General features: G+C 38.3%; 1 long non-coding RNA gene and 1 pseudogene across 1 annotated transcript in view; both read left to right on the top strand.

The window, feature by feature from the left end:
* LOC103348333 (uncharacterized) overlaps positions 1-13,914 on the top strand; it is a 166,085-nt gene extending 152,171 nt beyond the window's left edge. The window contains exon 5 of the long non-coding RNA XR_011380180.1: positions 13,095-13,914. This is a non-coding gene — a long non-coding RNA (uncharacterized lncRNA). The remainder of the gene's footprint in view (positions 1-13,094) is intronic.
* On the top strand, positions 2,087-4,370 carry LOC100349068 (AP-1 complex-associated regulatory protein pseudogene; annotated as a pseudogene).
* Positions 13,915-13,934: the final 20 nt, after the last annotated feature.

The raw sequence follows: 13,934 nt of genomic DNA, 5'->3' as shown, positions 1-13,934 counted from the left end.
CAGAATAGTAGCAGAAAGAGCCTAAAGGGAACGAGGCTTGAAGCCCCATGGGGGAAAGTACACCAGCCAACTAGAGGAGATAAAAAAAAAAAAAAAAAAAAAAAAAAAAAAAAAAAAACAAATAAAAGGAAATGGTACAGAGACGATTCTCTCTCTCCACTCACCTTACAAAGGCAAGCAAGACAACAGAGCAGGTGCCATTTTGGACATACATAACAGCTGTGCCAACTCAGGGCTTCGCCCATGCTCAACCAAACAGAAAAACCTGACTCTGGTGGGGAGAAATAACAGGAGACTAAGACCTAGTGAATGTGTGGAGCTTTTGAACCGGGACTGTGAAAAAAAAAAAAAACTGAGGGTGTGTGGGAGAACTCATGGTGTGGCTGAGACATGAGTAGTTTCAGTGGGAGACACCACAAACTCGGTAACCTTGGCAACCTGGTGAGAGACATTGCAGGAGAATCTGAGCTTACACTGAGGACTGCACAGATCCTTTGTGTGGTCCTTGGGACAGAGCAGACGAATATTATATCCACTGGGGATGGTGCTCAGGCACTGATTGCCATCACGGAGAAGAGCTCAGCTGAGTGGAATTACTTCCCTTCTGAATAAAAAAAGAGAGAGAGAGATAGAGAGAGAGAAGATTTAACATGCCAAACCCAGGTGTGTCACCTTTGGCACACCCTTAACCCTGAAGAACTGAATAGAGCTCTCTGGCTACACCCACCAAGCCTCTAGCAATTCACCAAAAGCAGACAGTCCATTTAATCTAGAGTCACAGTATAATGAGAAAAGCCACCACAGTGAGAAAAAAAGAAGAAACTAAAGAATATCTCCACAATGCCAACAATAAATGCAGACACCAATGAAACAAGAACAAGGAAGAAATCATGATGCTCCCAAATGAACATGACACTCCAATGCAAGATTATGAAGATGATGAGATAGAAGAAATGCAAGAAACAGATTTCAAAGAATTTATGATAAGAACATTTAGAAACTATCAAAAACAAATGCATGAACTACAGAAATCCATACAGGAGAGGACAGAAAATCTCATGAAAATGAAATCTTATGGAGGAGTCAAAATGAAATGAGGAATTTTGTAGAACATTAAATTGAGATATTGAAGAGAAATCAAAATGAAATGAAGAATTCAATAGAACAAATGAAAAACACATTTGAGAGCCTTAAAAACAGAATCAGTGAGATAGAAAAGAGAATATCAGACTTGGAAGACAGAGCACAGGAAAGTATACAGTCAAACCAAAGAAAAGAAGAAGAAATTAGAAATCTAAAAACTATTGTTGGGAATCTACAGGATACTATTAAAAAAGCCAACATTCGGGCTCTAGGAGTTTCTGAAGGCATAAAGAGAGAGAGAAAGGATTAGAAGGCCTTTTTAGTGAGATACTAGCAGAGAATTTCCCAGGTTTGGAGAAGGACAGAGACATCCTAGTACAGGAAACACATAGAACTCCCAGTAAACATGACCAAAAGAGATCTTCACCATGACACATTGTAATCAAACTCACCACAGTGAAACATAGAGAAAAGATTCTAAAATGTGCAAGAGAGAAAGGTCAGATTTCTCTCAGAGGATTTCCAATTAGACTCACAGCAGATTTCTCATCAGAAACCCTACAGGCTAGGAGGGAATGTTGAGATATAGCCCAGGTACTAAGAGAGAAAAACTGCCAGCCCAGAATATTATATCCTGCAAAGCTCCCATTTGTGAAGGAAGGTGAAATAAAGACCTTTCGTAGCAAACAGAAATATAAAGAATTTGTCACTATTCATCCAGCACTCAAAAGATGCTTAAAGATGTGTTACACACAGAAACACAGAAACACGGCCATCAGTACGAAAGATGGTAAAGGAAGAAAATCTCCCAGTAAAAGACCACAGGAAGTTCAAAGCATATATTAGAACTGTCTTTGGGAAAATGGCAGGGCAAAGTCACTACTTATCAATAGTCACATTGAATGTAAATGGCCTCAACTCTCCACTTAAAAGGCACAGACTGGCTGAATGGTTTAAAACACAAAACCCATCTATTTGCTGCTTACAAGAAACACATCTGGGCCTTCTCTGGCGGCTGGAGGCGGTCACTGCTGCTGTGCTGGGCGCTGAGGCTATAGGGGCCATGCGGACCGCGAAGGAGCCCGGAGCCCTCAGCCCGGCGCTCCTCCCTCACGCGGCGTCGACTTGGCGGCCCCTGGAGTAACCGCTGCCTTTGTTCCGAGCGCCTCGTCCCTCCTGTCGCCCCAACCCTCTGGCCACCGCGCTCCGGCCGGCCCGCGCTCGGTCCCCCGAACCCCCTTTCAGCTCGCACCGCGCGGATGTGGCTGCCAGACCTGGGTTTGGGTTTTGAGAGGGAGGTGGTGGAGGAGCGGCGGCCCCTGGGAGGCATGCGATGGGGAACTGCTGCTGGACGCAGTGCTTTGGGCTGCTCCGCAAAGAAGCGGGGCGGCTGCAGCGTGTAGGAGGCGGCGGAGGATCCAAGTATTTTAGAACATGCTCAGGAGGTGAGCACTTAACTATAGAGTTTGAGAATCTAGTAGAAAGTGATGAAGGGGAAAGTCCAGAAAGCAGTCATAGACCTCTTACTGAGGAAGAAATTGTTGACCTAAGAGAAAGACATTATGATTCTATTGCTGAAAAACAGAAAGACATTGATAAGAAAATTCAAAAAGAGCAAGAAAGGCAGAGAGTTGCACAGCGATGTCATCCTTCCAACAATGGAGAATATCAAAGTTCAGGACCAGAAGATGACTTTGAATCTTGTTTGAGAAATATAAAGTCACAGTATGAAGTTTTTCGAAGTAGTAGACTCTCATCTGATGCCACAGTTCTTACACCAAATACAGAAAGCAGTTGTGATTTAATGACCAAAACTAAATCAACTAGTGGAAATGATGACAGCACATCCTTAGACCTAGAGTGGGAAGATGAAGAAGGGATGACTAGAATGCTTCCCATGAGAGAATGTTCCAAAACAGAGGAAGACATTCTCCGGGCAGCACTGAAGTGCAGCAGCAAGAAGACTGGAAGTAATCCGACATCAGCCTCTGATGATTCCAATGGGCTGGAGTGGGAGAATGATTTTGTTAGTGCGGAAATGGATGATAATGGCAATTCTGAGTATTCTGGGTTTGTAAATCCTGTATTAGAACTGTCTGATTCTGCCATGCAGCAGTATGATACAGATCAGCAGACTCGATAGGGTAAAATTGTGTGACCTTGTTTATCAGTTATGACCAAATGTTAAAAACCAACTAGAATGTATAAATGGTTGTGCTGAGCCTTTTTGTAAGGGAAGGGAAAAACCATGTTGTAAATGCTTATTTTGTTAGAAAGCAGTAGGAATGATAGGATAGATCTGACTTGCTTCAGAATTAAGTGCAATTTCATCATCTGCCTTCTGCTTTTCCAGACCAATTTATTGGTTCTGTCATATTACCAATTACATTATTTTAGCTCTTTTCTTTATAGCATTGTTTCCTATTGGAGATTTTCACTTTTCAAAATATTGTATTTTGAATGCTTTAAGCCTACTTCATTATCTGTGAAAATATTAAGGCCTTTTTTTTGTGAATTCTCAGCAGGTGTGAAGGGAGCATGAGGAGGGACAAATTGAAAATAGTGTTCCCTTTTCTAGTGTTATTTATTTCTGTGACTACTTTGAGTTTTATTGTCTAATAGTAAGCACAATTAATTTGAGTAGATGACTTTAGGAAATGCTGAGTAGCAGTTTCTTTCTATACTTATATATCCTAGTATGATAATATTGATTACATCTGAAGAAAGGATAATATGATAAAAATAAGCTTTCAGAGTTTGGACATTTCAAGTTGGATATAATAAACAATACTATTTAAGAAAAAGTATATATTTTGGTTTTTCACTTCATTTTATGTGCCATTATATTGACTTTGAATTGCTATATTAAGTTTTTAGGTGTTGCTATTTTTTTAAATTCTATATTTCCAATAAATGATCTTAGAAAGATTTTACACAGAACATATTCTCTGCATGATTTAAGAAAGAAACACCTAAAAGAGTAATACGGGTATTTTAGAATACATAAAATCTTTTTTGGTATGAAAGTCTTCATTGATTTCATTGTAGTTTCTTTGCCTTGTAGTACAAGGTGCTTTGATGGGATGTGACTAAGTTTCTCAATATATATACCTGCATTTTGTGATAGACAATTACATCTTCTTTACCCCAAATTGTATGCATCAATACAAAAAGCCAGGAATATAAAACACACTCTAATTGCTTTCCTTGATTTTGCTGAGGATTGAGTATGGTTTTAGTAATAAACAAATTGTTGTTTGATTTTCAAAAAAAAAAAAAAAAAGAAACACATCTTTCTAACAATGATGCATGCAGTTTGAAAGTGAAAGGTTGGAAAAAGATAGTTCATGCCAACAGAAACCAAAAAAGAGCTGGTGTAGTCATCTTAATATCAGACAAAATAAACTTTAACACAAAAACTGTTAAGAGAGACAAAGAGGGGCATTATATAATGATTAAGGGATCAATTCAACAGGAAGATGTAACTATTAAAACCATATACACACCTAATTACAGGGCACCGGTTTATTTAAAAGATATATTTAGGAACTTAAAGGGAGACTTAGACTCCAATACAGTAGTATTGGGGGACTCTCAGCAAATTCAAAAGAATTGGAATCATACCATACAGCTTCTCAGAACACAGTGAAATGAACCTGGAAATTAGCAACTCAGAAAACCCTAGAGCATATGCAAACAGATGGAGACTGAACAACATACTCTTGAATGAACACTTGGTCATAGAAAAAAATCAAAAGAGAAATCAAAAACTTTTTGGAAGTAAATGAGGATAACAGCACAAAAAAAATACCTAAACTTATGGGATACAGCAAAAGCAGTGTTAAGAGGAAAATTTATAGCAATAGGTGCCTACATCAAGAAATTGGAAAGGCACCAAACAGATGAGTTTTCAATTCATCTCAAGGATCTAGAAAAACTTCAGCAAACCAGACTCAAAACCAGTAGGAGAAGAGAAATAATTAAAATTAGAAAAGAAATCAACAGAATTGAATCAAAAAAATTACAAAATATCACTCAGCATGATGTGTTCCAGATTCCTCCATTTTGTTGCAAATGACTGGATTTCGTTGTTTCTTACTGCGGTATAGTATTCTAAAGAGTACATATCCCATAATTTCTTTATCCAGTCTATCGTTGATGGGCATTTAGGTTGGTTCCAGGTCTTAGCTATTGTGAATTGAGCTGCAATAAACATTAGGGTGCAGACCTCTTTTTTGTTTGCCAATTTAAATTCCTTTGGGTAAATTCCAAGGAGTGGGATGGCTGGGTCGAACGGTAGGGTTATCTTCAGGATTCTGAGGAATCTCCAGACTGACTTCCATAGTGGCTTGACCAGTTTGCATTCCCACCAACAGTGGGTTAGTGTCCCTTTTTCCCCATATCCTCGCCAGCATCTGTTGTTGGTAGATTTCTGCATGTGAGCCATTCTAACCGGGGTGAGGTGAAACCTCATTGTGGTTTTGATTTGCATTTCCCTGATTGCTAATGACCTTGAACATTTTTTCATGTGCCTGTTGGCCATTTGGATTTCCTCTTTTGAAAAATGTCTATTGAGGTCCTTGGCCCATCTCTTAAGTGGGTTGTTGGTTTTGTTTTTGTGGAGTTTCTTGATCTCTTTGTAGATTCTGGTTATTAACCCTTTATCTGTTGCATAGTTTGCAAATATTTTTTCCCATTCTGTCGGTTGTCTCTTCACTCTCCTGACTGTTTCTTTTGCAGTACAGAAACTTCTCAATTTGATGCAATCCCAATAGTTGATTTTGGCTTTGACTGCCTGTGCCTCCCGGGTCTTTTCCAGAAATTCTTTGCCTGTGCCAATATCTTGAAGGGTTTCTCCAATGTTCTCTAGTAACTTGATGGTGTCAGGTCGTAGATTTAGGTCTTTAATCCACGTTGAGTGGATTTTTGTGTAAGGTGTAAGGTAGGGGTCTTGCTTCATGATTCTGCACGTGGAAATCCAATTTTCCCAGCACCATTTATTGAATAGACTGTCCTTGCTCCAGGAATTGGTTTTAGATCCTTGATCAAGTATAAGTTGGCTGTAGATGTTTGGGTTGATTTCTGGTGTTTCAATTCTGTTCCATTGGTCTATCCATCTGTTTCTGTACCAGTACCATGCTGTTTTGATTACAACTGCCCTGTAGTATGTCCTGAAATCTGGTATTGTGATGCCTCCAGCTTTGTTTTTGTTGTACAAGATTGCTTTAGCTATTCGAGGTCTCTTGTGCCTCCATATAAATTTCAGCACCATTTTTTCCAGATCTGAGAAGAATGTCTTTGGTATCTTGATTGGTATTGCATTGAATCTGTAAATTGCTTTTGGGAGAATGGACATTTTGATGATATTGATTCTTCCAATCCATGAGCATGGAAGATTTTTCCATTTTTTTGGTATCCTCTTCTATTTCTTTCTTTAAGGTTTTGTAATTTTCATCGTAGAGATCTTTAACGTCTTTGGTTAAGTTTATTCCAAGGTATTTGATTGTTTTTGTAGCTATTGTGAATGGGATTGATCTTAGAAGTTCTTCCTCAGCCATGGCATTGTCTGTGTATACAAAGGCTGTTGATTTTTGTGCATTGATTTTATACCCTGCTACTTTGCCAAACTCTTCTATGAGTTCCAATAGTCTCTTAGTAGAGTTCCTTGGGTCCCCTAAATACAAAATCATGTCATCTGCAAAGAGGGATAGTTTGAGTTCTTCCTTCCCAACCATATGTTCTCCCTGATCGGTGACAACTGACTGAACACCAAGAGGGAAACCTGTTGGAGTGAGGTGGACACTGTGGGAAACGGTGGCTTGATCAGCATAGCCCTGACTGTTAATGAACAACTTAATACATTATCCCTCTTAGTAGTTTTTTTATCTGTTCTACTTAATATGACTGGTTTAGTTCTGTAATTGATGCACAGTTATTCTTAAGTGTTGAAAATTAACTGAAATGTGATCCCTGTTGAACATGGGAGTGGGAATGGGAGAGGGAAGAGATGTATAATTTGGGACATGCTCAGGCTGACTTGCCCCAAGTGGTGGAGTTGGAAGCATACCAGGGGATTCCAATTCAATCCCATCGAGGTGGCATGTACCAATGCCATCTCACTGTTCCAGGTGATCAGTTTCAGTTCACAGTTGGTCATGGTGGAGGGACTGGGAGTCAAAGGGAGCACATAGACAAGTCTAGTACCTGCTAACGCTAACCAATGGAGTAAATAAAGGGGAGAGTGATCCAACATGGGAAGTGAGATACTCAGCAGACTCATAGAATGGCAGATGTCCTAAATAGCACTCTGGCCTCAGAATCAGCCCTAAAGGCATTCGGAGCTGGCTGAAAAGCCCATGAGAGTATTTCAGGCATGGAAAGCCAAGACACTCTGGCAAAAGATCTCTGCGAGTGAGATCCCAGTGGAAAGAACAGGTCATCAAAGAAGGAGGTACCTTTCTCTGAAGGGAGGAGAGAACCTCCACTTTGACTATGACCTTGTCTAAACAAGATAAGAGTCGGAGAACTCAGAGGGCTTCCATGGCCTTGGAAACTCATGACTGGAGCATAGGGAGATTACTGATGCCATAGACAGGAGTGTCAATTGGTAAAGTCAACAACAGGAGTCACTGTGCACTTACTCCTCGTGTAGGATCTCTATCCTTAATGTGCTGTACATTGAGATTTAATGCTATAACGAATACTCAAACAATATATTTCACTTTGTGTTTCTATGGGGGTGCAAACTGTTGAAATCCTTACTTAATGCATACTAAACTGATCCTCTGTAAAAAAAAAAAAAAAAAAAAAAAAAAAAAAAAAAAAAAAAAAGAAAGAAAGAAATTATCAATTCCCAACTTGACTCTCACTGGGATTAAACATGACAATAGGTCTGCTCTGATTTCATCATCATTTAAAAAAAAATCATCTATTATTTTTCACTTTATGTTTCTGTGTGGGAGCAAACTGTTGAAATCCGTACTTGATGTATACTAAGCTGATCTTCTGTATATTAAGATAATCGAAAATGAATCTTGATGTGAATGGAAGGGGAGAGGGAGTGGGAAAGGGGAGGGTTGTGGGTGGGAAGGACGGTATCGGGGGGAAGCCATTGTAATCCATAAGTCGTACTTTGGAAATTTATATTCATTAAATAAAAGTTTAAAAAAATAAATAAATAAATAAATCTTTAAAAAAAATTACAAAATATCAGCAAATTGAAGAACTGGTTTTTTGAAACAAACAAACAAAATTGACACCCCACTGGCCCAACTAACTAAAAAAAACAAGAGAAAAGACCCAAACCAATAAAATCAGAGATGAAAAAGGAAACGTAACAACAGACACCACAGAAATAAAAAGAATCATCAGAAATTACTACAAAGAGTTGTATGCCACCAAACAGGGAAATCTATCAGAAATGGATAGATTCCTGGACACATGCAATCTACCGAAATTGAACCATGAAGACATAGAAAACCTAAATAGACCCATAACTGAAACAGAAATTGAAACCGTAATAAAGGCCCTCCCAACAAAGAAAAGCCCAGGACCAGATGGATTCACTGCTGAATTCTACCAGACATTTAAAGAAGAACTCACTCCAATTCTTCTCAAACTACTCAGAACAATTGAAAAAGAGGGAATCCTCCCAAATTCTTTCTATGAAGCCAGCATCACCTTAATTCCTAAACATGAAAAAGATGCAGCATTGAAAGAGAATTACAAACCAATTTCCCTGATGAACATAGACGCAAAAATCCTCAATAAAATTCTCGCCAATAGAATGCAACAACACATCAGAAAGATCATCCACCCAGACCAAGTGGGATTTAACCCTGGTATGCAGGGATGGTTCAATGTGTGCAAATCAATCAATGTGATACACCACATTAACAGACTGCAGAAGAAAAACCATATGATTATCTCAATAGATGCCGAGAAAGCATTTGATAAAATACAACACCCTTTCATGATGAAAACTCTAAGCAAATTGGGTATAGAAGGAATATTCTTCAATACAATCAAGGCAATTTATGAAAAACCCATGGCCAGCATCCTATTGAATGGGGAAAAGTTGGAAGCATTTCCACTGAGATCTGGTACCAGACAGGGATGCCCGCTCTCACCACTTCTATTCAATATAGTTCTGGGAAGTTTTAGCCAGAGCCATTAGGCAATAAAAAGTAATTAAAGGGATACAAATTGGGAAGGAAGAAGTCAAACTATCCCTCTTTGCAGATTATATGATTCCTTATTTAACGGATCCAAAGAACTCACCTAAGAGACTATTGGAAATCATAGAAGAGTTTGGAAAAGTAGCAGGATATAAAATCAATGCACAAAAATCAACAGCATTTGTATACACAGGCAATGCCATGGCTGAACTTCTAAGATCAATCTCATTTACAATAGCCACAAAAACAATCAAATACCTTGGAGTAAACTTAACCAAGGATATCAAAGATCACTACAATGAGAATTACAAAATCTTAAAGAAAGAAATAGAAGAGGATACCAAAAAAAGGAAAAATTTTCCATGACCATGGATTGGAAGAATCCAAATCATCCAAATGTCCATTCTCCCAAAATCAATTTATAGATTCAATGAAACACCAATCAAAATACCAAAGACATTCTTCTCAGATCTGGAAAAAATGATGCTGAAATTCATATGGAGATGCAAGAGACCTTGAATAGCTAAAGCAATTTTGTACAACAAAAAACAAAGCTGGAGGCATCACAACCAGATTTCAGGACATACTGCAGGGCAGTTATATTCAAAACAGCATGGTCCTTGTACAGAAACAGATGGATGGACCAATGGAACAGAATTGAAACACCAGAAATCAACCCAAACATCTACAGCCAACTTATATTCGATCAAGTATCTAAAACAAATCCCAAGCAATGACAGTCTATTCAACAAATGGTGCTGGGAAAACTGGATTGCCACATTCAGAAGCATTAAGCAAGACCCCCTACCTTACACCTTACACAAAAATCCACTCAACATGGAATAAAAATCTAAATGTATGACCGACACCATCAAATTATTACAGAACATTGGAGAAACCCTACAAGATATAGGTATAGGCAAAGACTTGTTGGAAAAGACCATGGAGGCACAGGCAGTCAAAGCCAAAATCAACTATTAGGATTACATCAAATTGAGAAGTTTCTGTACTGCAAAAGAAACAGTCAGGAAAGTGCAGAAGCAACCGACAGTAAGGGAAAAATATTTGCAAACTATGCAACAGATAAAGGATTAATAACCAGAATCTACAAAGAGATCAAGAAACTCCACAACAACAAAACAAACAACCCACTTAAGAGATGGGCCAAAGACCTCAATAGACATTTTTCAAAAGAGGAAATCCAAATGGCCAACAGACACATGAAAAAATGTTCAGGATCACTAGCCATCAGGGACATGCAAGTCAAACCCACAATGAGGTGTCACCTCACCCTGGTTAGAATGGATTGCATACAAATCTATCAACAACAGACGCTGGCAAGGATGTGGGGAAACAGGGACATTAACCACTGATGGTGAGAATGCAAACTAGTAAAGCCACTATGAAAGTTAGTCTGGAAATTCCTCAGAAACCTGAATATAACCCTACCATACAACCCAGCCATCCCACTCCTTGAAATTTACCCAAAGGAAATGAAATTGGCAAATAAAAGAGCTGTCTGCAACTCCATGTTTATTGCAGCTAAATTCACAATAGCTAACACATGGAAGCAACCTAAATCCCATCAACAGAACACTGGATAATGAAATTATGGGATATGTGCTCTATAGAATACTATACAGCAGTCAAAAACAATGAAATCTGGTCATTTGCAACAAAAGGGAGGAATCTGGAAAACATCATGCTGAGTGACATAAGCCAGTCCCAAAGCGACAAGTATCATATGTTCTCCCTGATTGGTGACAACTAACTGTGCACCTAAAAGGAAACCTGTTGAAGCAAAATGGACACTATGAGAACCAATGACTTGATTAGCCCTTGTCCTGACTGTCGAGGAATAACTTACTGCTTTATTCCTTTTAGTATTTTTTTTTTGCTCTACTTAATACCATTGGTTGAACTCTTTAATTAACACATAATTATTCTTAGGTTTTTAAATTTAACTGGAAAGTGATCCCTGTTAAATATGAGTGGGAATAAGAGAGGGAGGAGATGTACAGTTTGGGACATGCTCAATCACACTTACCCCTAATGGTAGAGTTAGAAACGTGCCAGGGGATTCCAATTCAATCCCATCAAGGTGGCATGTACCAATGCCATCTCACTAGTCCCAGTGATCAATTTCAGTTCATAATTGATCATAATGATAGGATTAAGTGTCAAAGGGATCACATAAACAAGACTAGTGTCTGCTAATACTAACTGATAGAATTAAAAAGGAGAGAATGATCCAACATGGGAAGTGAGATACACAGCAGACTCATAGACTGGCAGATGTCCTAAACAGCACTCTGGCCTCAGAATCACCCCTTAAGGCATTCAGATCTGGCTAAAAAGCCCATGAGAGTGTTTCAGGCATGGAAAGCCAAGACACTCTGGCAAAAAAAAAAAAAAGACCTAAAAGAAAGATCTCTGAATGTGAGATCCCAGTGGAAAGAACAGGCCATCAAAGAAGGAGGTACCTTTCTCTGAAGGGAGGAGAGACCTTCAACTTTGACTATGGCCTTTGCTAAATAAGATCAGAGTTGGTGAACTCAAAAGCTTCCATAGCCTTGGCAACTCATGACTAGAGCCTCGGGTGATTACTGACATCATAAATAAGAGTGTCAATTGTTAAATCAACCATGGGAGTCACTGTGCACTTACTCCCCATGTAAGATTTCAGTCCTTAATGTGTTGTACAATGTGAATTAATGGTATAACTAGTACTCAAACAGTACTTTATACTTTGTGTTTCTGTGTGGGTGCAAACTGTTGAAATCTTTACTTAATATATACTAAATTGTTCTTCTGTATATAAAGATAATTGAAAATGAATCTTGATGAATAATGGTATGGGAGAGGGAGCGGGAAATGGGATGGTTGCATGTGGGAGGATGGTTATGGGAGGAAAAAGCCACTATAATCCAAAAGTTGTTCTTTGGAAATTGATATTTATTAAATAAAAGTTAAAAATAAATTATAAAAGAAGTTACTACACTGTGATATTAACCAGCTACTACAATAGATATTTTGTATGTATTGTAACTTGCCATTTCACAGAGGAAGAAACTGGTTCAGAAATGTTAAGTGATTTGCAAAGTATCACACAAATCCCATTCTTGGTGAGCCTAATTTCAAACTTCAGGTTGTATTTTCAGGCTCATGGAACCGTCCTTGTGTTTTCTATCACAATCTAAGCTACAGTCTTTGTGTACTTGAAGTACATGTTTGTGTATCTTAATTTTTGAAATACAGTAAAACCAAATATACTTTGAATTCTTTAAAATCTTTTAGTGATGGTATAAAAGTTGTCACATTAGTCTTCAGATATATCTGCAATGTTTAATTATAATAAGACAGGTTTGAAACTATTTTAAGACTGGATTTCCATGGCCAAATATTACACTACAGTATGATATGCTGCCTTCATTAAAAGATGAATTGAAGAAAATTGAAAAAATGGGTTTTAAAAAATTCATACATTATCCAGAAGAGCTGCCTGTATTTGAAACTGCATGACTAAACTCTTCTTTAGAATGCCAATGGACACCAATCCAACTTTCAGTCAAAAGTAAATATGGATTAGTTTTCCATTTTTAATATTCTTTCTACATCTTGTCCTGTTTTTCCATTTACTTGGGTTTCCTTTCTTTCTAATAGATATAGTAAGAGCTCCAGTTTCCTTTGCTACTCACCCTATCAAAACAAAGAATTTATTAAAATAACTATTAAATAGTTGAACCACTGACAAATGATACTTTGCTTAAACATTCAAACTAAATATTGCCTCATGTAGATATTTATATTTTGCTTTTTTACATTAAATTGTAGCATCAAGATAATACCCAGTAAATGAAGTTGGCACATCCAAGTAAGGAAGGAAATACAAGTATGATCAGAGGGACACTTGGAAAATAGTAGACTTTTCCTGCAAACCCTCAAGGCAACCCTCGTTAAGTTCTTTCAAGAAGATTTGAAGATGTGAATGATAAGGACTGATATCATTCCCTTTCTTCTCTTTGTGATTTCTATCTCCAAATAGAGGAAACTAGAATGTTAATATTGCCATCTTCTTCATTGTCATTGCCCTAACATACTATGTGACATCATCTGCTATATCATCTAAACTCTTAGATCCCTCCCTCTGTCCATAACACTTAAATAGATTAGTGATAACACGTCCACCCACTAAGTGTATGCCAGGATTGTGCCCAGTGTTTCACAGGCATGCTCTCCTCTTTCCTATGAGATGCAATTCATTATTTCCCATAGGGTTTTGAAGGACGCATTGTGCCAGAATTACTTGTGGTACCTGGACCCTGCCGTGGTTTTAACCTCCTAGGAATCTTATACACATTAAATATGGGGAACAAGGGTGAGATCCAAGATGGCTGACTAGGATATAACCACTAACTTAAGCTGATCTGGGATATGAAAATAACAAAGGAAGGACTACTTTTTGGTCTGACTAATGGAAATTTCCAGCAAAGAAGCAAAAACAAACAAACAAAAAACACAACAAAGGCTCCATGGCACAAGAGGAGAGAAGACAGAGACATTGCTGCAACCAGCACCACCTGCACAGCACAGCCAGCTTGTCGGCTGGGAGCTGCCATCTTACCATCTGAAGGTAGGAAGAAATGCCCGCACTCCCCAGCACTCACAGTTTTA

The sequence above is a fragment of the Oryctolagus cuniculus genome, chromosome 11 (assembly GCF_964237555.1).
Source record: "Oryctolagus cuniculus chromosome 11, mOryCun1.1, whole genome shotgun sequence".
NCBI classification, from domain to species: Eukaryota; Metazoa; Chordata; class Mammalia; order Lagomorpha; family Leporidae; genus Oryctolagus; species Oryctolagus cuniculus.
This window is presented reverse-complemented; position numbering and strand designations above follow the sequence as displayed.